This window comes from Protopterus annectens, chromosome 12.part0 (assembly GCF_019279795.1).
Source record: "Protopterus annectens isolate FY-2018-M chromosome 12.part0, PAN1.0, whole genome shotgun sequence".
Lineage (NCBI taxonomy): Eukaryota > Metazoa > Chordata > Ceratodontiformes > Protopteridae > Protopterus > Protopterus annectens.
The window spans coordinates 1,371,976,312-1,372,003,400 of record NC_056746.1 but is presented as its reverse complement, the minus strand read 5'-3'; the positions used below and the strand labels follow the sequence as shown (position 1 = coordinate 1,372,003,400).

The 27,089-nt window shown below is 44.6% G+C and overlaps 1 protein-coding gene across 2 annotated transcripts in view; it reads right to left on the bottom strand.

Moving 5' to 3' along the window:
* PSMF1 (proteasome inhibitor subunit 1) overlaps positions 1–27,089 on the bottom strand; it is a 1,027,177-nt gene that overhangs the window by 402,085 nt on the left and 598,003 nt on the right. The gene's annotated exons all lie outside the window — the stretch shown is intronic.

The following is a 27,089-nucleotide window of genomic DNA, read 5'->3' as shown; positions in this document are numbered from 1 at the left end:
AGGAGCTCTGTCCTGGTCAGGCTACCTCCGAAAGGGAGCTGGGGTGGAGGCAGAAGTTTGTTTAGGAGTGGAATGTCTCCGTCCCTTGCCCTGTTGGGTGTTGGAATGAGATGACGGCCTCCTAACAAAGGAGGTCCTTTGAGGGTAGTTCCTATGATATCTAGGTATAGGAGAGACTAGCAAATGTTTAAGATTTTGTAGCTCCTTGCCTTTATCCTGTAGGGATTTAAGGAGCTCTGTAGAAGCTGCACCGAAAAGAGCCTTATAATCAAGAGGTGCATCTAGCAATTTGCTCTGGACATCCATAGAAAGGAGCTGTAGCCTCAACCAAGATTATCTTCTCAGGACAGAACCTGAAGCTGCAGATTTGGAGGATGCCTCCACCACATCATAACCGCACTTTGTGGAGTGCCTGGTCACCTGAGAGGCATTAGAGAGCAGGGCAGAGATATGTGACTTAGCTGGAGAGTCTGGCACATCTGGAATGAGTGTAGAGGCTTTAGACAGGGTATCTAAAACAAACCTAGCCATGTGAGTTTAACAGTTTAGGGCTGTGAGGGCTAGAGCAGAGGAGGTATACACCTTCTTCCCTAATCTATCCATAAATATGCTGCCTTTGTCAGTGGGGAACAGAGAGGCAGAGAGCAGCTGTCTGGATGACTTATCTGCTGACACTGCAATGACAGCAGGGTCTGCAGGGGGTTCTTGAATAAGAACTGCGTATCCTGAGGAACCTTATAGAATCTATCTGGACACTTTGAGGCAGGGGGCTGAGAGTCAGGGGTCTGGGATGCCACCAGAAAAGCATCATAAATGGCTGGGAGTAGGGGAAGGACTGCAGATGGAGAAGACTGGTCCATCTGCAATAACTCAAAGTATCTCTTTTTGGTTTCAGACACATCTAAGGCCTGCAATTTAAACTGTTCTCTCATCAGGGAAATGGTATCCCCAAAGGAGAATTCCTCTCCTGGAGACTCAAGACTAATGGAATCCTCCTCCTCAGGGATAATGAAGTCCTTGGGGGATTCTATCTGGGAGCAATAGGTAAAAGATTCATCAGAGTAAGAGTTCCTCTTCAGAATCCTCTAAGGCTTGTGCAGGAGTAGGGGCTGGAAGAGGTACCGGAGACTGCAGGGCTTGGTAGGCCCTGAAAAGATTCTGGGAAAAAACTTCCCATGCAGGTGCTGGTCCAGCTTCTTTGTGCTCCCTATGTTTCAATTTCTATTTCCTCTTCAGAGGTGTAGAGGGATGTGCTGACTTAGAGGCCGATACTGGAGAGGATGGAGGGAGTAGAGTAGGCCCCATCAACATCCCGAGCCATGGTTCCCCTTCGCCACTATGGACTGACAGCTGAGCTACCTCAGCGGACGTACTCTGCATTTCCGCCGAACCAGCTTCCACCAAGGTTCCCACTTCTAGTTGTGAAACGGGCGACTGATGAGGCCATGGGCTAACATCTGCCTAGAGAGTGTCACCGGACTCCTGAGGTGCACAGCATGGGCGTCCGGCCAAACTTTCGTGGCCTTCTTCTGAGGTGGCTTGTTGGCGGACCTACCTCACCCGCCATGCCTAGTGCTAGACGACGGAGCCTCTGATTTTCTAAATAAAGCTTTCATGCAGCCAGGTGGCTGCGAAGGGTGTTAGGTACAAACAACTTGCAGATATCGCAAGATGTATGGTCATGGCCTTCACCTAAGCAGAATAAGAACTTATCGTCCTTATGTGGAATTTGTCTTCCACAAGCACACTTCCCCTTCCTAGCTGATATGTACATTTGAAATGCAAAAGGTGGTAATAAAAAATCCAAAGGGGTACTTATCTGTATCGGACGGCCGAAACAACGAACAAACCGATTCCCGCAGCTGGCGATTGGAGGTCTGTAGATCACTGTGGCAGAAAAGTTCTGAATGGGGGTAAATTCAGACATCACTTTTATATCCCCACGTCAGTTTATGGTCTTGACAAGCAATGTAGCACATACCCCTGTTCTTAAGACTTTGGTATACTGACCGGATGTCCGATGCTGCAGGCAGCAACCTTCACACTGTTATAAATACTGCAATATGAGAAAAGAAGGACATCTGGTTCTATCACTCCTTTGGATAACCTGTAATGAACAACAGGTGGAAAGAAAGCAGTCTGATCTGCAGGATGAGGAATGAGTCCTGGAAAGAAGGAATTTCCTCCCACTGCCATCTGTAATCCCGATGAATGATTTTTCAGAATCCATTTGTCTAAAATAATCTGTTGCCAAAGATAAAAAAGATTCAGACCTTCTGGAAGAGAAAGAGGGCCAGGGTGGGAGGGGGTCACAAGGTCTCGAACAGTCATTCAGACTTATTGGAGTGATCACCTCTGTAGCACGGGGTCCAAACAATCTCTATCCAAAGGGAGAGTTTAAAATTTCATTTTAACGTCTGTAAGGTTATGAGAATGCAGGCAAGCAAATCTCCTTAAAATCGTATCATGGCCATAGCCCTGAAGAAGTATCAACAGAGTCATACACACACTGCAAACATTGAGTAGGAGCCTGTGCGATGGAAGAAACTAAGTTACTTACAACAGATTTTTCATCACAAGAGAGAAACGGTAGATAAAACTTCCCTTATACTTTCACAATATGTCAGAATAAACTATAATGTATGAGCCTGATGACTTAAAATTCAAAGTTGCAGAAGCATACACTTTTTCCAATACCTATCAAAAATCTTCCCATCCTTATTAGAAAGAGTAGGTTGGAATTACCTAAATCCTTAGCAGCAGAGGAGTCAACTAAGGCTATAGCTGCTGGTTCAGGTTTGAGAATAGTGTACAAACATTTAAAAGACTGAGGAGCGTTATACATTCTATCTGCCTTTTTATGGACAGCTGGGTGACTAACAGGTAAACTGCAGACAATAAGACACACATCCTCTAAAGTAGAGAGGACAAGAGGAATGGGTATATGTTTTGGAAATTCTTCTGTAACAACTCATAGCATTTTTGAGGGACTGAGAAACCTCAGTGTGTTCTTCCACTGAAACACTGGGGCATTCTAGCAACAGACTCAGAAAAATAGACCCCCCCAACAGGGAGATCAGAAAGAGAGGTCTGCTCAGAGTCAGAAGTCTGAGGACAAAACCATGAATCTTTCCCTGCATCTTCCTGGTCAGATTCAGGACCCTGAATGTCTTCAGGAAAGGAGGCATACCTCTTTCGTTTGCCAGAAACTACTCTAGAAAAAGGATCAGTGACCTGAATCAAACCAAAAGTCCCAGTAAACTACTACTATCCAAAGAAATTTGAGGAGTAGCTACATGCATGGTTTCCGTTTTTTTTTTTTTTGGACAGGGGAAATGGGGCAAACTGTGCTACTAATGGCAGATGTTGCATCCCCAGGGATAGGCATATCATTCTGACATAACAGGGAAACCTTCCCTGTCCCCTCTTCCAGGAACGACAGAAGTGGCTCTGCCTTGCCCACTGACGGGACCCCAACAGCTGCAGAGGGCATGGCTAACTCCTGGTCCATACTAGCTGTAGGTGCTGCACCAGAGGGATCCAGGATAAAAAATGAATGGTTTGAGGTATTACAAATGGCCACAGCAGAGTCGCCCACCTGCAGCTGAGACAAGCTGCTAGCCTGCTGTGGTGGTAAAGACTGCTTGCTTAACTTTTTCTTTTTGTGGCTGGAAGAAGGATCGACCGTGGGAGAGACCATCTGTTCCATGGTCATGCTGAAAATGGTACCTCTACTCTGGGAAAAACAAGCAATGATGACAGTACAACTACCAGTCCACAAAAGTTACTTTTCTTTTAACAGAAAACACAGAAAAAAGCACTTTAAAACACTATTCAGCCCCACAACTTTAAAATAAACACAATATCTCCACAGAAAATAGTTTATCAGTTAGATAACACTACTTTTAAACTGACAGAAACAATGAGGGCTCTGCTTAAAAGTATGTTACAGTCTAGAGACATCTGTTAAAACACAACACTCCTAGCTTTAAAATTACTTTCTAACATCAGTAAAATAAGAAAATGGAAGATTTACCCCCCAAAATGAACTTATCTGCCCAGTTAAGGAAAGCACAAGCCGAATATCGAGCCTCAAAAGCCACAGAGCAGAGTACTCTTTGGCAGCAGCAGTAAAGCTCTTAAGGGTTTCATGCCCAAACTTGTCATTTAGTCATCTCGGCTCAAGCTGCTTGACAGTTTGGGATGCGTGGTAGGTGCCCTGAAGATCTGGAAGCTGGCCGGCTGTTATATCCTTGGCAGGATATAACCCATACAGCTAAGGCTACTACAGCAATGATCAATATGAAGAACATCTACAGCATGTAGTACTGTGACAGAAGGTTCAGCAGGGCACATAGGCTGAATTAATTAATGGGTCCAAAACCTGCACAGAGCCCACCGAATGATGCCTGAACATACTAATTCTCCCTTTACAGCTACTGTTACAGTGACTACCTCATACAGCTGTACTAGGTTTGTGAGCCATAGATATGGAGGGCATTCCTTGCAGAATTTACGACAGCACCCACTAGGAAATACAAACAAAAATTCATATACAGTGGATATAAAAGGTGTACACACCCCTGTTAAAATGACAGGTTTTTGTGATATAAAAAAATGAGACCACAATAAATCATTTCAAAGCTTTCCCACCTTTAATATGACCTATAACCTGTACAGTTCAATTGAAAAACAAACAGGGGAAAAAATATAAAAAATAAAAAACGTGCAATAAGCCGGTTGCATAAGTCTGCACACCGTTAAACTAATACTTTGTTGAAGCATCTTTTGATTTACTTACAGTATTCAGTCTTCTTGGGTAGGAGTCTATCAGCATCGCACATTTTGACTTGGCAATATTTGCCCACTCTTCCTTGCAAAAGCTCTGCAAATCTGTCAGATTGCGAGGACATCTCTTGCGCACAGCCCTCTTCAGGTCACCTCACAGATTTTCTATTGGATTTAGGTCTGGGGTCTGATTGGGCCATTCCAAAACTTTAATTTTCTTCTGGTGAAGCCACTCTTTTGTTGATTTGGATGTATGCTTGGGGTCACTGTTGTGTTGAAAGGTGAAATTCATCTTCATCTTCAGCTTTCTAGCAGACGCCTGAAGGTTTTGGGCCAAAAGTGACTGGTATTTGGAACAGTTCATAATTCCCTCCATGTTGACTAAAGCCCCAGTTCTAGCTGAAGAAAAGCAACTCCAAAGCATGATACTGCCACCACCATGCTTCACTGTGGGGGTGTTCTTTTGGCGATGCAAAGTTTTGTTTTTGCTCCAAAAGTACCTTTTGGAATTGTGGCCAAAAAGTTCAACCTTGGTCTCATCAGACCCCAACACATTTTCCCACATGCTTTTGGGAGACTTGATGTATTGTTTTGCAAAATTTAGCCAGGCCTGTATTTTCTTCTGTATAAGAAAAGGCTTCCATCTTGCAACCCCACCCCATAGCCCAGACATATGGAGAATACAGGAGATTGTTGTCACATGTAGTACACAAAGTACAGTGGTGTACACTTACCATAAATGCAGATGTTCGAGTGTCTTCACTGTTGCAGTATACATAAAGTACAGTTGTGTACACTTACCATAAATGTAGATGTTCGAGTGTCTTCACTGTTGCAGTCATCACTGTAGGGTTCTTCCTGCCGGCAGGCAGGCCTCGGTCAGCCAGAATCCCAAAGTCTGGGTCCGGCGTCGGCTGTGTACTCACCCTCCCTGACGTCAACGCGTCAGGGGTACAAAGCTCCCAGCCGACGCCATGTTCTCCAGTTTTTCTTGCCCCAGATGTCAGGTGCCCAAAAGTAAAGGCTAAAAGTAAAACAAAAATGTAACATACAACAAACCCCATACCCTGTAGCAAATACACCTCAGAAGAAGGGTGAAGCAGGGAACCACACCAATAAAAGTATAAGAGGGGACAGGAGGGTGGGTAACCCAGACTGCAACAGTGAAGACACTCGAACATCTACATTTATGGTAAGTGTACACAACTGTACTATGTTCATCGTGTTTCACTGTTGCAGTCATCACTGTAGGGTTGAATCTCAAAGCTGAAATAAAGGGAGGTAGTTATTGAGTAGAAGGGGCGGCTAGAAGGCCTTGTAAGACTGCAGAAGCAAAGCCCGCCCTTGACTTAGAATAAAGAGGGAGATTATAGTGCTTAGAGAAAGTATGCACTGAACTCCAAGTTGCAGCTTCCAAAATATCTTTGGTAGGGACTCCCCTGAGAAAGGCAGCTGAAGTAGCAGCAGCTCTGGTAGAGTGTGTCCTAATTTTTCCTGGGATTTGCTTTCCATGATGAGAGTAACAAAATCTGATTCCATGAGCAATCCATTTAGAAATGGTCTGCTTTGAAATAGCTTTGCCTTGGGAATTTGTTGCATAAGAAACAAACAGTTGTTCAGTTTTCCTGATATCCTTGGTTCTGTCCAGGTAAAAGCGAAGCTGCCTGTGCACGTCCAAAGAATGCAAGATCCTCTCCCCCTTATTTTGTGGATTAGGGAAAAAAGTTGGCAGGTGAATAGTTTGGTTTAAAGCCACTTTAGAAACCACTTTAGGCATGAAAGTAGGGTTAGTCCTCAAAGAAACCCTGTCTTGATGAAAAATAATGTAAGGTTCCACGGCCATGAGCGCTTGTAACTCCGGGACTCTCCTGGCTGAAGTTAAAGCCAGTAGGATAACAGTCTTCCATGATAAATACTTTATATCAGATGTGGCAGCAGGCTCAAAAGGAGGCAGAGGAAGACACTGAAGAGATAGATGCCTGATCGGAGAATTCATAATCCAATTCTTGTCTTGGCCTTTTGTCTGGAGGGGGATGTGAACCCCTAATCATAGTTAGCAAGTCCTCCACCATTTTAAGCATTTGTTTTTGAGATTTAGGTCTCGGATCAGAGGAGGCCTGGGCTTGAGTCATTGTTTTAGAAGGAGTCTTTGCCTTTGTCTTTGCCTTTGCCTTTACCTGAAGCTGCGTAGGCCTGAAAACCCCCTCGGAAGCTGGTACCTGCACGGTGGCTCCGGACCCATCCGAGGGAGCATTATCCGAAGGTCCTGCACCTGTAGCATTCGAAGGTCTAGTTGGCTCCTCGTGGGAGTCCGTTTCGGCAAGCGGTTCTGTGATGGCCGACGACAGGGGCTGCGAAAGCGCCTCACTGACTATGGCCGAACCGGCAGCTGGCTCTGATTGCAAACTGTCGTCTGATTTGGACCTCGGAGGCCTATCCTTATCCTTGCACCTTTTATGAACTCCGGTAGTCGGAAGCGTGTCCGACGACATGTTATAATTAAATCGCCTCCCAAAGTAATGAAAGGCAAAATCGTATCTCCGTTTAATAGTACATTGATCAAATCTAGCACAAAACCGACAACTAGCTATGTCGTGGTCAGGGCCTAGACAAGGAATACAGTAAGAGTGAAAATCCTTATGAGGTATTTGCTTCCCACATGAAATAAAATTATTAACTTTTTCTGACATCGGTCTGGAGCAAGAAAAAAGTTTCCCCAACGGGGTACTTAGCTTTGAAAAGAAGAATGTCTTCGGAATGAAGCACCAAAAATAACAGGAGTCAGCCGACCGGCACTTGCGAACTGCTTCCACCGCGCGGCAAGAAAAACTGGAGAACATAGCGTCGGCTGGGAGCTTTGTACCCCTGGTGCGTTGCCGTCAGGGAGGGTGAGTACACAGCCGACGCCGGACCCAGACTTTGGGATTCTGGCCGACCGAGGGCTGCCTGCCGGCAGGAAGAACCCTACAGTGATGACTGCAACAGTGAAACATGATGAACATCCAGTACTTGCTAGAAATTCCTGCAGCTCCTTCAGTGTTGCTGTAGGTCTCTTGGCAGCCTCTCTGACCAGTTTTCGTCTCGTCTTTTCATACATTTTGGAAGGGCATCCAGTTCTTGGCAACGTCACTGTTGTCCCATATTTTCTCCACTCTTTGATGACTGTCTTCAGTGTTCCATGGTATATCCAGTGATGTGGACAGTTTTTTGTACCCTTCTCCTGACTGATACCTTTCAACAATGAGATCCCTTTGATGCTTTTTAAGTTCCCTGGGAACCATGGCTTTTGTTGTAGCAGGCAACTGAGTAAATGTCAGGAAATCCTACTAGGACAGCTGAACTTTATTTGGGGTTAATCAGAGTCTCTTTAACTGATGGCAGGTGTGCACCCAAGAAGACTGAATGCTGTAATTAAATCAAAAGGTGCTTCAACAAAGTATTAGTTTAAGGGCGTGCACACTTATGCAACCAGCTTATTGTACGTTTTTAGATTTTTTCCCCTAAACAGATTTGCTTTTCAATTAACTGTACATGTTATAGGTCGCATTAAAGGTGAGAAAAATTCTGAAATTATATATTATGGTTTCATTTTTTTATATCACAAAAATCTGGCATTTTAACAGGGGTGTGTACACTTTTTATATCCATTATATTGTCAGACAGTCAAAGCTCCAATGAAGGAATTCGCTACCGTTACAAAGAACAACGGAAGCGGAATTTCTTCACTAAACCATAAAAAAGTTAGTAGTATGCTTTGGAAATGAAGCAGGAATAAATCTTTAGACACGAAGTTTTGTGCAATTGTTTGAGAAGACTGCAAATCAGAATCACTTAATTGCAAATGACTTGGGGGAAAGTTTACAAAACAGGCAAGGATTAATTACAGCATAGAGTAAAAACGCTGATACACAGAAGAGAGTTCTGGAGTTTTATAAGCTGCATTTAAAAAGTCTAAAAACCGCATTACTGTCTAGTGAATGACTTAAAATGCAGCATTCCATAACCAGAAAGTAAACAGCAAGAATATAAGATCCATGCAGGGAAACAGCATCCAACCACATACGTTCAGATTCAAACATTTCAAAAGCCACAAAATTGCTCAAAAAACATTTTGTCTACATACAGAATACTTGCAAATACACATAACACACCAATACAAATTCAGAACTTTTTTTTCACATTATCTTTTAATAGGACACCCCCCTTCTACACTACCCTCAAAGAACAATACCTACATAGGACATCTAATCAGAAACAACCTTAATGGTATCCAAAACCAAAGATTTCAGTCTGAGCTCCAAGCCAAACCCAATTCTAACCAGTAAGGCCACAAACTTCAACAAGTACTACAGCTTTATTTGTCTGAGTGGCACTTCATTCAACTAAGCATCCTCTCAAATGGAACTCGCTCTACGCAACATTTTTACAAACGACATTCAGAAAAACCGGTGTCAAACAAACTGCATTCACCAAATTAATATACTACCATTAATTATGATAACACATACAGATACAGAAGACATGGTGGGGACTTAAGTGGATGACGGCTCAATCATGACCTCAAGTTGCAGTCTATATGGAGTTTTACATGTGTTTCCTATGTCCAAGGGTTTTCTCCATGTACTAGGAGTTTCCTCCCACTATGCGGGTTCACTGGCTATGCCACCCTCTTTATCACTGTATGTGCCCCTTTCACATATGGACCAGTTGCTTATCTAGCTAACATACAGAATGTACCCATAAAGACAAAGGGCATCTGGAACTTGTTGCACTGCTTCTGCAGTTTAAAAACTTCCTTATATGTGAGCAGAATACCCTCTAGAGGGATTCAAACTCCATACAGCATACATTTTGCAGATTACAAATGGAATACACAGCTAATGAACTGGGCATTACCCCGCTACTTAAACAAACTGCTGTTACTGCTGCTTTAGAATGCAAAAATAAACTCTCTTCAAATGGGGGTCACTACAAGGGAAAAATCACCTCTTCCCCAACATGCAGCAACTTCAGAGATTATTAAACCAAGTGTAAGGGAGTGAGCCCCCTTCTGATAAGGGGCAGAGGATTTGGGAGCACTGCTAGCAGAAACGCCTACAAAGGCAACCACGACTGAATGAAAAGCCGAGTGTCATGTTGTGTCAAACAAAAGAAGCCAAGCAGGAAGCAAGCCAGTACAACATGTAAACAAAGCCAGTACAACATGTAAAACAAACAAAAATGCACAAGGTTTCTTTGTAAAATTAGCAGGTCTTCAGTGCAATGTGACTTTACTTAGCCAAGTAGGACATGTGAAGATGAAGAAGATCAACTGGCAGATCTACAAAGTCCTCTTCCAACATCAGAGATGAAAGGATGCACGATATTGCAATGGTTCTACTGCAGAGGCATCTGACTTCATGCTATAGCACATGACCTGCAATGTAGCCAATCTCAACAGTGATTCACATTTGTCATAAATAAAGCTACAGCACTGTGATCAGCCCCAAAAGACTATTTTAACAGCAGCAAAGTCATAACAATTGATTGCACTACAAAGAGAAAATATGCTGGGTATTTCTATTTTTTCCTTACCAGTTTGTTTTCTCCAACACAAATCTATAAAAGCAGCCCTGATGTGATTTGCAGGAAACTAATCTAGACCATCTGAAGTCACATTATAAATGGCACTCTCATCTGTTCGTGCAAGTTTGTTCAACATGCTATCGCATTAAATAATCTGCACACCTGCCAATCAAGAAACTGGCTGCTGACCGCACTGACAGATGGCTTATCGAATTTAATACAGTGTAAAACGTTTTAGTGAGATTTTTAACAGGAGTAGGAAAATATTAGATTAACAGGGTCAACAGGTTTACAAACACTGCCGAAATCCATGGATCCTCTCAAGCTGTTAAATGACTTCTGTACAGCACTCGCCCAAGAACATACAACTGAATGATGTACTGAACTACCAGATGCAGAACTTACTCCTTTTTTTTTTTTTTTTTTTTTTTTTTTTTTTTTTTTTTAAGATTGCAACTCTGCAACCTGTAACAACCAATACCCAGGGCCAGTTTTATTTTGCAGCAGCAATCCTATTAGCTCTCAATTCCTAATTATTCAAAGGGACCAGGAAATCAAACAACAGACTGTGAAAGTGAAGCATGTGAACATGTACTGTTGTGATAGCTTTTCTTCAGCAGTAATGATAACCTCAGAAAAAATAATTACGTAGGGATGGGATATGGGAGCACAGCCTCACGAGTGGTATGGGGGTCCCTACAGTAGGTATTAGTGTTGTCTGTCTGTATTAGACACGCCGACTGTGACATCTGAGAATATAATGATAACCTCAGAGAAAATAATTACGTAGGGATGGGATATGGGAGCACAGCCTCACATGAGTGGCATGGGGGTCCCTACAGTAGGTATTAGTGTTGTCTGTCTGTATTAGACACGCCGAGTGTGACATCTGAGAATATAATGATAACCTCAGAGAAAATAATTACGTAGGGATGGGATATGGGAGCACAGCCTCACGAGTGGTATGGGGGTCCCTACAGTAGGTATTAGTGTTGTCTATCTGTATTAGACACGACGACTGTGACATCTGAGAATATAATGATAACCTCAGAGAAAATAATTACGTAGGGATGGGATATGGGAGCACAGCCTCACATGAGTGGTATGGGGGTCCCTACAGTAGGTATTAGTGTTGTCTGTCTGTATTAGACACGCCAACTGTGACATCTGAGAATAAATCTGCCACTGCCTTTTAAACTCATGCTATAACAGACAGGTAGGACTGCACTTAAGACTTGTAAAATCTGCAACCAGTAACCTTAAAGTATGCAATTTACTCCACAATGTATGTTTTTCCATAGCACAAAAATGCAAAAACGTGTAATTTTCTCTTTTTCCATGCAATGTTATTTGCAATGTACACTTTTCAGTGGCAGGAAATGATGTCTGAACTTGTGAACGTCTTCTATCCATCCATCTGCAATCCCTTTTTCCCCATTTTTGCACATGTGGTCGGGGTGTCACTTCAAGAGTGACAATCAGCTACAGCCAAGATTTACACCTCTGGGTGGCTAGCCCTGCCGCTGTAGTTCATCCACACCACACACTCACATGCACAGTCACACCTATGGCCAACTTAGAGTGTCCAATCCACCTACTGCATGTCTTTGGAATGTGAGAGAAACCCAGAGCACTGAGAGGAAACCCACAGGAACACACGGTGGACATGCAGACTCTGCACTGAAGGCACCTCTACCGAAAATTGAACCCGGGAACCTCTTGCTGTGAGGTGACAACGCTATCCACACTGTGCCACCTAATGGAATGTATAAAAGAAAAATATATGGCGTTTCCAAATGAAGCATGCAATTACACATGAGATGTAAAATGTACACAAGACAAGTGAAACAGGCCGCAATTTGCTCTGGCCCTTGATTACCAACTTTTCCTAGGACAGGAACTAAAGGGTCGTAAAAAGAAATACAAGGATTACAAGTTCTGTGAAGGAGATAGCAAGGCCATGGTGATGAAAACATGCTCCTCGCTATGTAAATGTGACATTCTTTTGCATGTATGGCTCTGTACAACAAGACACACGCCAAACAGTCGAAGAGAAAGAGTAACAGAAGGAAAAAAATCGAGAAGACAGAAATACCCTGGTACTACAGAAAGGAAAAATCTAGAAGACAGAAATACCCTAGTACTACAGAAAGGAAGAATCTAGAAGACAGAAATGCCCTAGTACTACAGAAAGGAAGAATCTAGAAGACAGAAATACCCTAGTACTACAGAAAGGAAGAATCTAGAAGACAGAAATACCCTAGTACTACAGAAAGGAAGAGTCTAGAAGACAGAAATACCCTAGTACTACAGAAAGGAAGAGTCTAGAAGACAGAAATACCCTAGTACTACAGAAAGGAAGAATCTAGAAGACAGAAATACCCTAGTGCCTTGATGCACACACTTTTGAGTTCCCTGCACATTCTCTCTCTCTCTGACTGGAAAGTCAGGCAGTCCAACTTAAGCTCTCTGTCTGAAAAGCCAGACAGTCCAACTTAGAGTTCCGCAGTTCTTTCAGATAAGAAAGAGGAAAAAGTCTAGCTGCAGACAGATGTTCGTTTTTTTCTTGTGATCTATTTGTTCAAAAGAATGATTCCTTTCCCTTTGAGATGTCATACCTCTCTGTATATTTATCAGTTAACTGCAATGCTTGACTCAGTCTTTCATAAAGTATTTTAATTCAGTTTTGAAAAAGCTGCAGCAAGTCATCTACTTCCTTATTTATTAACCAATAAAGATTACTTCTTGCTAAACGCTGACAAGTTGCTGGCATTCCCTTCCACTACACACTATCATTTGTGCTTACAACTGTTTGGCTTATTAACAAACATGAAACAGCAGCTGTGAACATCCCCAGCCTGATAATCAGGAGGGGTGGCAGCTCATTATATTGGGCTAGGGCAGATGGCTGTAGTGCTGGAGAATATTACCCACCTTCCTTGAAAATCAGTGAGTGTGCATGCATGGGTGTGTGTCACCAGCACAGATGGACAAAACCGTGACTGTGGCTGAGGTGGCTAGAGTTTGATTAGTGGTTTGGTAACTTACAGTCGGTGGCAGGAAGAATGACTCTACCTGTATTAGGTGGCGTGGAGTTAGCCACAAATTGCAGCAGTCCTTCAAAGAAAGGAGGCTTGCCAGCAATGCATATATATATAGCTCATCAGGCCACTAATCAGCGGTAGCCTTTATCAAACAAGTGCACATGAACATGCCCTTGTATACGGAAAGGTGCTGTAGCTCTCATTGTGATGTGGGTCACACTTCACCCCACACAGGGGAGGGTATTAAGCCATGAAATGAAATCCCTTCATTGTCAAGATACAGGTGAGGACCCAAGCAAACATCATTCATGCCTGAGTGGCACCTCACTTTATGGCTGTGAAAGAAACACTTAAGTCAATTGGCGAGGCTTGATAGTCATCACATATGGGAGCAAAAAGCATAAAGAAACACAAGCATGTCTTTGAATGTACAAGAGTTTATTCCAAGCAAAGTTTGTGTGGACAACTGAGCAATGAAAGGTAATGAAACAGACAGTGTGATAAGTAAGGTGTCTGGGGGCCTGGACCAAACACTCTGTTCAGTGTGATGTTCAATGTGAAGGCTATTTTGAGCGCTGGTGGTATAGGCCCAAACCTAGGGCAGCAGTGAGTGGTCAAGCTAGAGTTGGTGAATAGTTTAGTAACTCATCTTTGTGTACCTTTGCATAATTTAATCTTTGTAGCACCAGTGGCGTGAGGCAAGAGGATACAGCTCTGATGGAGAGAGCAAGAGAAAACTCCCCAGATGGAGATGGCAAGAGGATGCAAGCCCTGATGGGAGAGAAGATTCAAGGCTATTGTTAGATTCAAACGACTATTTACTGGTAGACAGCAGAGTGGATCGGAGTACCTTAAACAGTTTACACCCTTTATAATAAAAGTTAAATAGAAGTTATGTTCTTACCATAACGTTCCATGTTAGTTGTCTTCTTCTCGCCTTCTTTCTTGCTGGATGGGTTCGGAGCCGATCCTCGGCTCTGACTCGGCCACTCTAAAAGCTCGAGAGTTGGTTCCACCGGCTCGAGGCTCCCCTTATATCCCACAGTGCTAGGCGGTAATACCTCAGATCTCGTTTGTAAGCTAGGCCCAGCTAGGAGAAAAAAACAGAAACACTGGAAAGGGGAAAAACCACCTCTATAAAAAGACAGAAGGAAGGTGACCTACAACCTGATGAGGGAATATATACATAACACAGTATATACATATGCAAATAGAGGTGGTAGGAAAAGAAGGTCACAATCAAACTCCTCTAGGTCTGTTCAGGCTAGGGGGAAGGAGGGTGGGACGCAAGAAAGAAGGCGAGAAGAAGACAACTAACATGGAACTTTATGGTAAGAACATAACTTCTATATGTTAAGTTGTCCATCTCGCCTTCATTCTTGCTGGATGGGACCGCGTCCCTAGCACCTTGTCCCGGGTGGCCTATCGGAACAGACTCTTGAGTACAGTGGAACCAAAATTAGCTCTGTGTCTGGAAGCTAAGTCCAACTTATAATGAGAAATGAAAGTGTGAGGAGTAGCCCATGTAGCTGCCGCACAAATCGTATCAATAGGCAGCCTGTCTTGGAAAGCTATAGAAGTAGCCAAGGCTCTAGTTGAATGAGCCTTAGGTTTGTTTGGTAACTTTAGATGCCTAATCTCATACACAAAGGAAATCAAGGATGTAAGCCATCTGGAGAGTGATACTTTCGAAACTGGAAGGCCTTTTCTGCCTTCTGCATAAGAAACAAACAGTTGTTCAGCCTTTCTGGTCTGTTTGGTCCTATCCAAATAATACCTTAATTGTCGATGAACATCTAGCCAATGTAATTTCTGTTCAGATCTGTTAGAATAGTTAGGAAAAAACACAGGAAGGTTAATGTTTTGATTTAGGTTCGCCTGAGAGGCTACTTTGGGTAAGAAGGATGGGTTTGTCCGTAAGGATACCCTATCCTTATGAAACAAAAGATAAGGGGATCGACTGCAGAGTGCATGAAGCTCCAAGACTCTTCTAGCCAAAGTAATGGCTACCAAAAAGAGTGTCTTCCAAGATAGCAATTTCATTGAACACGAAGCTGCAGGTTCAAAAGGGGGAAGAATCAAAGATGTGAGAACTAGGTTAAGGTCCCAAGAAGGAGGAGGATTTCTAATAGGAGGCTTGAGAAGAAAAACTCCCTTCAAAAACGCTTTGCAAAGCTTGTGAGACATGATGGCAGAATCTGAGATTCCAACATGAAAGTTAGAAATAGCTGCCAATTGAACCTTAAGAGTAGATGGAGACGAAAGTGCGTGGAATAGTTCGGCTAAGAAATCAAGGACCGTTTGAATGGGAGCAGTGAAAGGATCTATGTCCCTTCCTTGAGCCCAATAGGAGAAACGTTTCCACTTACTAAGATAAATCTTCCGAGTGGAAGATTTATGGGAAGCTATTAAAATATCTCGAACTGAGTGAGATATTTGAGGAAGCCTGGCTAAGGTTGGAATTGGAGGAACCAAGCAGTGAGGTTCAGAGAGGGGAGGGAGCGATGTAACTGACCCGACTGATGGGTCAAAAGATCTGGAACTAGGTCCAGATGCCAGGGTTGCTCCAACAGAAAATGGTGCAGAAAGGGGAACCAAACCTGTCGAGGCCAGTAAGGGGCAATGAGGATCAATGAAGCCTTCTGAGCGATGGCTTTCTGTATCACTTGAGAAATTAGTGGGAAGGGAGGAAATGCATACAGAAGTCCCCGGGGCCAAACTTGGACTAGAGCGTCCCTGCTGGGATGGCCTGGTAGAGGAAAGAGGGTGAAATAATCTTTGCACTTGCTGTTTTGGGGAGTAGCAAAAAGGTCGCAGCAAGGCTGGCCCCACTTCAGAAAAATTTTCTCCAAGATTGAATTTTTCAGAGACCACTCGTGAGGCATGAGAATAGCTCTGCTTAATTTGTCCGCAATGAGATTGGACTTCCCGGGGATGTGCGTTGCTATCAGAAACCGCTGAGAAGAAATCGCCCATTGCCACAGTCTGAGTGCTTCTCGACATAGGGGGTAGGATCTGGTTCCGCCTTGTTTGTTGATATACCACACTACAGACATGTTGTCCGTCTGAATTGCTATCGTTCCCATCGGAAGAGAGTCTTGAAGGGCTTGCAACGCTAAAAGCACTGCTCTCATCTCTAGAACATTTATATGCAAGTGGTGTTTGTATGGTTGCCATATGCCCTGGACTGTCCTGCCCTGATAATGCCCCCCCACCCGATCAGGGAGGCGTCCGTTGTCAGAGTAGCAACCGGAGAGGGAGGGACAAATGGTCTTCCTAGGAAGAGCTGGGGGGAAGAAATCCACCAAAGAAGATGATTCCTGCATGCTTGCGTTATCACAATGGTGTGGGACATCGGAAGTTGTTGGGTATGACCATTGTGTGAAGAGCATCCATTGTAAGATTCTCATGTGAAATCTGGCTAATAGAAGTAGAGGGATAGCAGCCGCCATAATCCCCAGTACTTTTAGGACTAATCTGACTTTGATTCTGTTGCTGTGGAAAAGAAGAGAGACTAGTTTGTGTATGTCTGCTATCCTTTGGTCTGTGAGTCTCGCAGACATGCTGACTGTGTCTAGATTTGCTCCTATGAAGGTAATACCACGACAAGGCGACAAAACAGACTTTTCGCAATTTATTGAGATACCTAGCTTTCGAAATATGCGAAAAGTGTAGTCTCTGACAAGTAGTAGAAGATGCTTGGTGGGAGCTGTAAGGAGCCAGTCGTCTAAGTACGGAAACACCTGGAATCCTTGACGTCTCAGGTGAGAGGCCACCACTGCCATGCATTTGGTAAACACCCGGGGGGCTGTGGTGAGTCCAAAGGGCAGGGCTCTGAATTGAAAGTGACTGGTTCCCAGCCTGAAGCGGAGGAATCTCCTGGAGCATCTGTTCATTTTTATATGATAGTACGCATCCTGGAGGTCTATAGAGAACATCCAGTTTTCCTTTCCCAATAGGGGTAGGATGGATTGCAACGTGACCATCCGAAATCTTGTTTTCTTGACAGACTTGTTCAAGATGCTGAGATCCAAAATGGGCCTCCAGTCCCCTGTTTTCTTTGGAACCAAAAAGAATTTGGAGTAGATTCCGGATCCTTGCTGGTCTGCTGGCACTGGCTGAATGGCTCTTTTTGCAAGCAACTTTGATATTTCTAATGCTGCTTGATCCCTTTGAGCGGGTGGAACATCTGGAAGGGACTTTTTTGATTGATTTGGAATGCGAAAGAACGGAATGGAATAGCCTTCGGAAATGATGGACTGTACCCACTTGTCTTGAGTTAGAGATCGCCAGGCTTCTGGGCACAGTGATAATCTTCCCCCGACTGCCTCCGAAGGTGGACAGTCGGGCAACACCTCAGGGATGCTGGAAGGGCTTATCGGTAAAGGTTTCTCGATTGCCCTGGTTCTGCGGACCCCCCCCCCTGCCTCTAGGGCGACGTCTACCATTATTGTTCCCCCCTCTGCCTCTAGAGGGGAACCGACTCTGTGCGTCAGGCAAAGCCCCTTGAGATTGCTTGCGGAACCACATTTTTCCACTTTTCTGGCCTTTGGGGTAACGCCTAGAAGGAGTAGAAAAACGGACTCCGACGGCAGAAAGAGTTTTGCCATCCGTCTCGCACCTTGTCAAGGTTTCTTTCACTTGAGGACCAAAAAGGGACGATCCATCAAACGGGGAATTAGTGAAAGACGTCTTAAAGGGACCCGCAAAATTGCATAGCCGCATCCAGGCATGCCGGCGTAAGGCTACACCTGTACCTGCGGCTCTGCTCGCTCCATCAGCCGCATATGAAAGAAGGTGCATGGAGGAGTTAGCTATCGAATTGAGGGTTGCCAGCTGAGCGTTCATCTTATCCTGAAAACCCGCAGCTGTTGGATCCTTTAACATCTCACTCGCTTCCTTGATCAAGTCTCTTTGAAGACGAGTGAAATGACAGAGGTAGTTCAGCGAACGCATTGAAAAGGTCGCTGACGAAAACATCCGCTTCCCGTACCTGTCCATAGACCTAGATTCCTTGTTAGGAGGATGGACAGGCACTGAAGGATCAGCTAGTTCCTTCTTGGTGGCAGCAGCTACCACCATAGCATCCACAGAAACTCCTTTAGTCAAAAATTGTTTGTCTGCTGGTGCTGTAATAAACTTTGAAGGTCTCCTGGGGGTGGGGTCCACAGAGTCAGGAGCCGTCCAAGCCTTTTTTGCTACCACCTGCATAAGGGGGTCAAAGGGGGGGAACACCCAGGAGGTGGAAGGGCGAGAGCCGAACGCCTCAAGATACACAGATTCATCCTCCGAAGGGTTAAGGGCTGGCCAGTTCCCCCTCTGTTTTAGGATCTCCAGGATGTCTGCAAAGGAGACATCTTCAGAGGGGGAATGGGGGGAACCTTCAGAATCCTCTAAATCCGTGTCAGAGGTGACAGACTCAGGTGAGTCTATGTGCTTCCTCTTGCACTTTCTCTTCCTAGGGGGCTCTCCTGCCAATTCAGGAGAGGCCTCGGAAGAGGATGAAATCCCCACAGGGGATTCTTGAGGAGCTGGCTCTCTGCGGTCTGGGAAGAGGGAGTGAGTAGAAATTACCTGAGGCACCGAGGAGGGAGGGGCGGACGGAGCCGACTGTGGAGTTGAACCAGGTTCCAACACACTCCGCATGACCTCGAAAGCACCCCTTGGGTCAGGCAGAGCCAGAGGTCTCCGCTCCGAAGAGCTGAAAACCTCCCTCGGCACCGACAGTGATGGCTCCGAGGCCGATGTCGGAGCCAAACTCACCAGCGCTGAAGCACCGAGAGGGAGAGCGGGGTCGGACAAGGGTCCGATGCCACTCACCCCCTCGGAGCCGACGAGGGAAGTCCGGCACCGAGATTCTTCCAATGAAGAAAACGGAGCAGACGACGGTGCCGAAGACAATTGTATCGGCTCCGACGCTGCCACAGTCTCGGGTCCGAAACGTCCCGGCTCCGAACTCAAAGGAGTCGGAGGAGGAATATTTTGAGAAATGGGATTAAGCATCGACTGCTGAGTCGGGCTCTGAAGCATTTGGGCCAGTGCCTCGGACTTAAGAAGTCGACTCACTACCCTCTGAAGGTCATGGTCCGAAAGTCTCGATGACCTAGAGGAGTGAGATCTATGGCTCCATTCAGACAGCAAGGGAGATGCTGGAGCCGAATGAACGGAGCCAAGAGATGGTGACCTAGACCTTTTCCTAGTTGTCGGTTCCGATAATTTTATCGGAGCCGACTCGGTGATTTCCAACACCTCGGCTCCAGCCGGAGCCGAGGGAACCGAAGAAATAAGAGTTCGAGTCTCATCGGCTCCAGCCGGAGCCGATGTTGTAGCAGACTTCGAAGCCTTAGGTGTCTGAAGAACCAGTCGGGGGACCCTCAGGCTTTAATAAGCCTCGTAAAATAAGTTTATTTTTTCTTTCCTGCAGGACTCTAGGGCTGAAGCCATGGCATACAGCACAAGAGTCCTGCAGGTGTAAAGGTCCCAGGCAGTACACACAAGAAGTGTGACCGTCTGTCAGAGACATTTTCTGACAGCACGAGTCACACTTCTTGAAGCCTGAGACCTTTGAATCTTTAGACATTTTTAAGGAAAAAAGTGTAACCACCACACAACACAAACACACCGATTACACTATCCACTAAAATTAACTAAAATTAAACTACTGAATTTAGTTAGTTTTTAAATCCCTACAAACACATACACTCCACTAATAAGGGGATGGAAGGGCCCGAAGGCCTGAGGGAAGAACTAAAAAGTTCTTGAGGAAATAAGGGTGGATAAACAGGTAGGAAAGGGTCCGAATCCACTCACTAAGGGAAATAACAAGTAAAAAACTAAATTAAAGGGACTAGAATTAACTATAGACTAATCTATATGAACTGACCTGAAGCCGGTAGAAACCACAGACCTCGATCGCTGTAGCGGCAAACGAGATCTGAGGTATTACCGCCTAGCATTGTGGGATATAAGGGGAGCCTCGAGCCGGTGGAACCAACTCTCGAGCTTTTAGAGTGGCCGAGTCGGAGCCGAGGATCGGCTCCGAACCCATCCAGCAAGAATGAAGGCGAGATGGACAACTTAACATCTGTTAATTTCAGCAAAGATACATTATTTGACTCACCTCTTGCTAGGCGCTGCCTTATTTTCATCCATAGAGGCTACTCTTCAGAGCATACTACTTTGGTGTGTGTATACAATGCTTGTGTGAACATAATGCTGTGTGCATGTGTAGTGGGTTGTATGGCTGCAGTCAGTATTTGCGGAGTGTCATATTAGTGTGTGTGAAGCAGATGTCTTGGTCAAAATAGGTTTGACTATTCAGTTATTTACACTACAGAATATAAAGGCTATATTTCAGTCTTGATAGGATATACAATACAAAACAGTTCAGTCAAAATGTATTCCCAAGTTACAGCTAAAAACAGTCCACCTGGAACAGTGCACCTAGTTATTCAACGAACAATAAAAGTCAGTTTTCAATGAGATGTACTATGCCCTTTTCCAATCATGACACTCATGTTTTATTCAGCAGTTCAACTGGGGAGGTGGAGCCTCCCTAAAAAGGTGACATGCCACTACTTAGGAAGAAAAAAACTTTTTAATTACTATAATGTAATCATAAGCTTTAAGGAAAGTAATTAATAACATTAACACTTCAACTCTCAATTCACAAAAAAACAGTCCTCAAAAATAAAGTCTGGCATACAACCTTCTTTTCTTCATTTACCTCCCATTCACCCTGTTGCCCATCATCCATCCCTCTCTCGAACAATTGCCCCAGTCATTCCCCTTTATCAGGGTTTGAGGTTTTTTTTTACTGTCATTTTGCCCTACTCTCATTGTGTATGCATGGATACATTGCCTGCGATTGGCCATGCAATGGAGTAATATTGTGCTAAGCAGTCTTCCATGTTTCACAAAGGTGTATACCAGCAAGCAATCCCACCCCGGCTATAAGGCACCACAGGCTTTCTTCCCAATCTCTACCATGCATTCTACACATGCACACTCCCTTCCCACCCTGAGAGAGGCAAGCAGGATTTGTCTCTTAATTCCTCTCGCTGCCCTGCCTGGCTCCTCAATTCCTGGGGCTGTTACAGTCACTGAGGTAAGTAGTCGGTGCATAATCACTTTAAGCTACACTGCCAGGTTATACGACAAGTATTTTTTATCAACAGCAGGCTTGTTCCTTCTAGACTGATGATGCAGTGACCAGGCGATAAGCTGTGCTACTGATGACTAAAACTAATCGATGAGCTAGCATCTTCTCCCGGAAGTACAGACAAGCCTAATTACTATTAAAATTATCTTGATATATGGCAGGGACATTGCAGGAGCAGCATTACTAAGAAAGGTATGGAAGGCAGGCAGGTGTGCAGGCATGTAGAAGTTTTCAGTGTGCATGTTACTGAATGTTATTCCACCCAGGTGCTACAGACTGTGACCACTGCCATGAAGATGAAGGTTCCATTCCTCAACAAGGTTGTGCTGCTTGTCTTTTAGATTGTGAATCTGATAAGGCTCTACGCGACAAGATTTCAAAACACCTGCCAATGAGGTACAAGCCCAGATTCAGCTACTAAGGCACTATGGGGGCAAATGGTTAAACAGGGTGGGGAGAGTGCCAAGGAAGCAGTGGATGTTAGGTGGCAAGTTACAATTAACAAAACACAGCCACACACAAAAAACAGTAGTCATATTCCAGTGTCTCCAGCCAAACTACAAAACTCTAGATGAAGGGAGTGGCATTATATCTTGAGCAACAAAGCCCATAAAAGGCTTGATACAGAAACTATAAGACAGCAAAGCTAATCAAGATGCCGTTTGCTGTTTCCAGTATGCGACCTTATCTCAGGAAGACGGCTACAACTTTAAATCTTGGCAAAAATCAAAAGTTTCACTGTAAACCAGATTTTACCACCCCCACCCTCATCTGCAAAATCATCTCCCAGAAGCCTGGTGGACTGGTCGTTACTAAATGTGACAAAAAAATAAATGTCAACTCCTTCTGGAAGAAAGCAAATTCTTCAATGATATGATAACAAAATACTGTCATGAGTATGCAGGTTTTGGGCTGGTGAATGTGGTTGTATTTTAGATGAATGTGGGAGTGAGAAACTAATGCTGCCGCTTTAAGAAATGCAGTTATTTGTTTAAAACTGAGAAAACAAACACAACTAAGCTAGTTTAATGACCATACTCCATTACAGTGTCAGAAAGGTCAGGAAGTGATTTATATAGCCAATAACATTCAGCTCCATTACACTGCAGCAAGAAAATTAAATGTACTGAGAACATAAAACACAAATCAGGAAACACTGCCATGTTATGTGCATGGGGAAATAATCTGTATTATCTGTTTATATTATTAAACGTCTGCAAGTAAGATCTTCAGTGCTGGTGGACTAGAAAAGTGAAAAGTCACAACATGGTAAATAGGACACAGTAACACAAATTTGCAGAGCTATATTAGATATGTCTTGTATTTCAATAGTTACTGCTTTGCTTTACTCTCTCAGGCCACATTTTCTGTAACTTGAAACAGTAACTCCCAGTTGTGAAATGGAATTACCCAAAGCACATATTTTCCCCAAACACACTGTTCTAAACAAGGATGCCCTGCACTCCCTTCATCCCTCAGATCTAGTTTGCTGCTCACAAGGTAACTATGCCCACGCACACGATAAAACATATGACCTGAACAGAATAGAACAGAGAGTACTTTGGGAGTTCAAACAGATACAGGATGCCCATAAAACATCTGTCAGGTCTCCAGAAAGGAAGAAATTTGCAAGGGGGAGTGAAAGCTGAAGACAAATGCAAAAAGCAATAACTCATATGGAATGCTATGGTAAGTACACAACTTCTTCAGCTGAAGATGTTGTCTTTCATTTGATCTTCAACCTGTGGGACAGAGTCCACAGCTACATAACTCTTGGGAGGCCCTTATGGAAGGGTATTCCCAAGCACAGCAGAACCAAAGGAAGCCCTGTTTCTGGATAGATCTAATTTGTAATGAGATATAGCTGCATAGCAAATATCATCAATGGGGACTCTAGACCAGAAAGCAGTGGAAGTGGATACTGGCCTAGTAGAATGAACTTTGATGGTTACAGGTTCATATGTGTGTACTAGGCTAATGGCCCTGAAGCCTTCTCAAGCCAACGCCATAGAAGTGCCCTGGCATCATGCCGCCTGACAATAGTTCCCAGTGCCTCTATCAAGTACAGCCACTGGAGTGATCCCCGGGGTGAACTTTCTATTTCCCATCCACTCATCAAGATTTCTCTTGATGAGGGCCAGTGAGGTGCTCTGCTTGACATGTATGGGAAGTCTATTCCAGAGCATAGGCAGTCTCCGAGTTATGAACCTGTCCCTCCAGCATGTTCAGTTGATTGTGGTAATGAGGTTGAGGTCTCTGGAGCGTGTGGTGCGAAGGGATTGGGATTTCTTTACATGTAGCATTTCTAACAGAGCTGGGTCAGACATGGCTTTGTAAGTCAAGCAGAGATCGCCTCTTAGTAGACGATACGAGACGGAGAATAGCTGGAGTTTTTTGAGTCTGTCCATGTAGGACATGTGTTTAAGGCCTAGGATCCTCTTTGTGAAGTACTTTTGTGGCCTTTCCAGCTGTTGCATGTGTCTAGTGAGTTACATGCCAAATGGGGCATTATACTCGATGATTGGCCTAATGAGGGAATAGTAGAGAGAGATGATGACCTCTTTCTTCCTGGATGAAAAACCCTTGGTAATGAGATGTGCCACATAGAAGGACTTTCTAACCACAGTGGCAATGTGGGGGTCGAAGGAGAGGTTGCTGTCGACCTGTGTCCCCAGATCTCTTATAACGCCTTCAGTGTTCAGTGGGCTCCCATCAATGTAATAATTAGTGGGAACTGAGTTTTTCCCAAAAGGAATGATGACGCATTTTTTGGCATTAAGCTTAGGGCCATGGTTTTGACACCAGTCTCTGGTCTCAGTGAGGCCTTTCTGTGGGATGTCTACATCACTTGGGGAGTTAATAATGGCTCCCAGCTTGCAGTCATCTGTGAACTTGGTCCCTGGGGAAGAACTAGAGAGCTCCTTTACCAGGTCTCTCTGAAGTCTGGTCACATGTACCGAACAGTTCAGCACTCACAAAGCAAAGGTTGCTGAAGCGTACACCTGCTTACCAAACCTGTCCACTCCCTGTTTGGGGGTGGGGGTGGGGGGTGAAAAGAGGAGCTTTTTTGGACCAGCTCCTTCTTGGTGGCTGCTGCAACCACCATGCAATTGACAGGGGCACCTTTGGTCCAATGGGGTCTATCTGAAGGGGTGCTAAGGATTTTGCCTGGGAGTTTCAGGATGGGTTCTACTGTATCTGGCTCTTCCCACGCTCTGTGGGAGATTATATCAATTAGAGGGTCTGCAGGGGGGACACCCAACATGTAGATGGGCCCGACCAGAAGGCTTCCAGGACCACCGACTTGTCTGGGTTAAGAGTTTTGGGCAGACCACTCTCACCCTTTTGGCACAAGATTTCCATGAAGTTCCCAAAGGAGACATCCTTAGATGGGGAACTTGGGGACCACTTCCCCTTCATCCAAATAGTTGTCCTCAGTGAGGGATTCTGGGGAGTAATCCACATGTCTACTTTTGGATATATGCTTACGATGAGCCTCCTCAGTGGGGTGCTCCAGGGAGATATGGGAAGATTCTGGGTGTTCCAACTGGGAAGAAGTCTGGCAGCTCTTCTGGACAGGGTGTCTGGGAGGAGACTGAAAAGATGACTCTTGCACAAATTCTCCTGAAGAGGGACCGAGCTTCCAAGGGAGGGAGAGTAGGAAAGTTGAGGCTCTCCTAGGAGTAGACAGAACCCTCCCCACCACCTTGAATGCCAAGGGTAAAAGGGGATCCAAGGGAACCTCGTCCGGAGCCAAAGCTGTTGGTAAAGAAACCCTATGAGTCCCAGCCACTCTTGGATCTGAGAGGGGAGTCGGAGACGAACTATCAAGTGCTGAGGCTCTGAGGGGAAGAGAATGCTCTGCAAACTTTGCAGCTGACATCAAGCCCTCAGATCAGACGCCTGCGCTATGGATCTGAGAGTCCCCTTGATCTGAGATTGCCAGGGCCGAACTACTTAGGGCAACCATCGGAGTCGAGATAACAGTACTTATCGGCTCCAACGTGTCAGCTCTTGGGATCCTTTGACCCGACAACACCAAAGCCGGGGGTCTTATCAGAGAAAGAGAGATGAGGATAAAAGGAGGCTGTTGGCTACTGGATCCAACAAGGAACAGAGCAGGCAAAACCCCCAGCTGAATCTGTGCCTTGAGGAACCTCATCAGCATCCTGTCAACTTCAACTTCTGAGAGGCTCAGGGAGGACCTGACGAACGAAGCAAAAGAAGGGAGCCTGCAGGCTGGAATAGGGGACTGCAGCAATGGTTACTTGGGCCTGGAGGAAATCGGCTCTGGACAGAACCTTGGGGATTGGAGTTGGGCAGATTCCTCACCAACACTCGGATCTGAGGACTTAGATCCGAAGTCTTGGTGGACTTACTAGAGGGGTCTCCAATCACAGGAGAAGCTTTGTCTGGGGACTGTTAATTTTCCCTGTGCTTCTTGGCACAGATTTGAAGCCCCTGAAGTGGAAGGAGATCCAGAGGAGGAAGAAGAGGGTAAAAGGCCTTTAAGAATAAGCTTATTTCTATCAAGCAGCATGTGCTGAAACCAGCACAAATTGCAAACAAGAAGTCCAGGTGACAGGCTCCTAAGCAAACAACACACTCTGTGTGGGCATCTGAAAAAGGGATCTTATGCCCACACGCAGCACACTTCTTAAACCCCACTGGTTTATCTGACATGGTCAAGGCAGAAGAGAATCAGCCTAGAGAACAGGAAAAGAGTTTTTAGTTAGAAAAGTTTTTAGTTAAACTAGTTTTAGATTAGATTCCTTTTCAAAAAAAAAAAAAAAACTCTAAGAAAATAAATAGACCCACACAATACAATGAAAGAGGATAGGGGGAAAACAGAACAAGAAGAACTACAATATGTAGAAAAAATTTAGGAATTTACAAGAAAAAAAACTACTCACTAAACCCCGAAGGAGCTCAGACAATTGCAATCTCAATGCTATTCAAAAACGAGGCAGACGAGATCTGAGGGATGAAGGAAGTGCAGGTCATTATGGGTTGGGGAGGAGTTCAGATTTTTCAGATCCTAGAGCTATGCTATACGGTCAAGTCAGATCCATTACTGGATCCGAACCCACAGACTGAAGATCAAATGAAAAATAACTTAAAATCATTCCTTTTCAGGTAAAAGATATGGCATCCACTTTCCAAGCTGAAAGACTTTTGACTCTGGAGCAAAGGTGAGGAAGTTGCCTGTTCAGAGTGAAGGTAAAGAGAGCTACTTCAGGAATGCCCCACAAATGAACTATGTCCAGAAACACATCTCTATGAAGCATTCATTCACAAGGATGTGCCCTGGACCTGTTGAGAAAATCTTCCACAAAACTGCATTCTGAACATATATAAACTGCCTGCAGGGTCACAGCAGTTTATTTCCCAAGCTTGAAGGAAAAATCTGCATAGGGTTCATAGGAGGTTACTAGGCTACTGGCCCTAGGGCCTTTATAAGCCTAGCCATGTTATACCCTTGTTCCCTTACTGACCAGGTTGCATGGTTTATACTTGCAGCACAAGTCTAT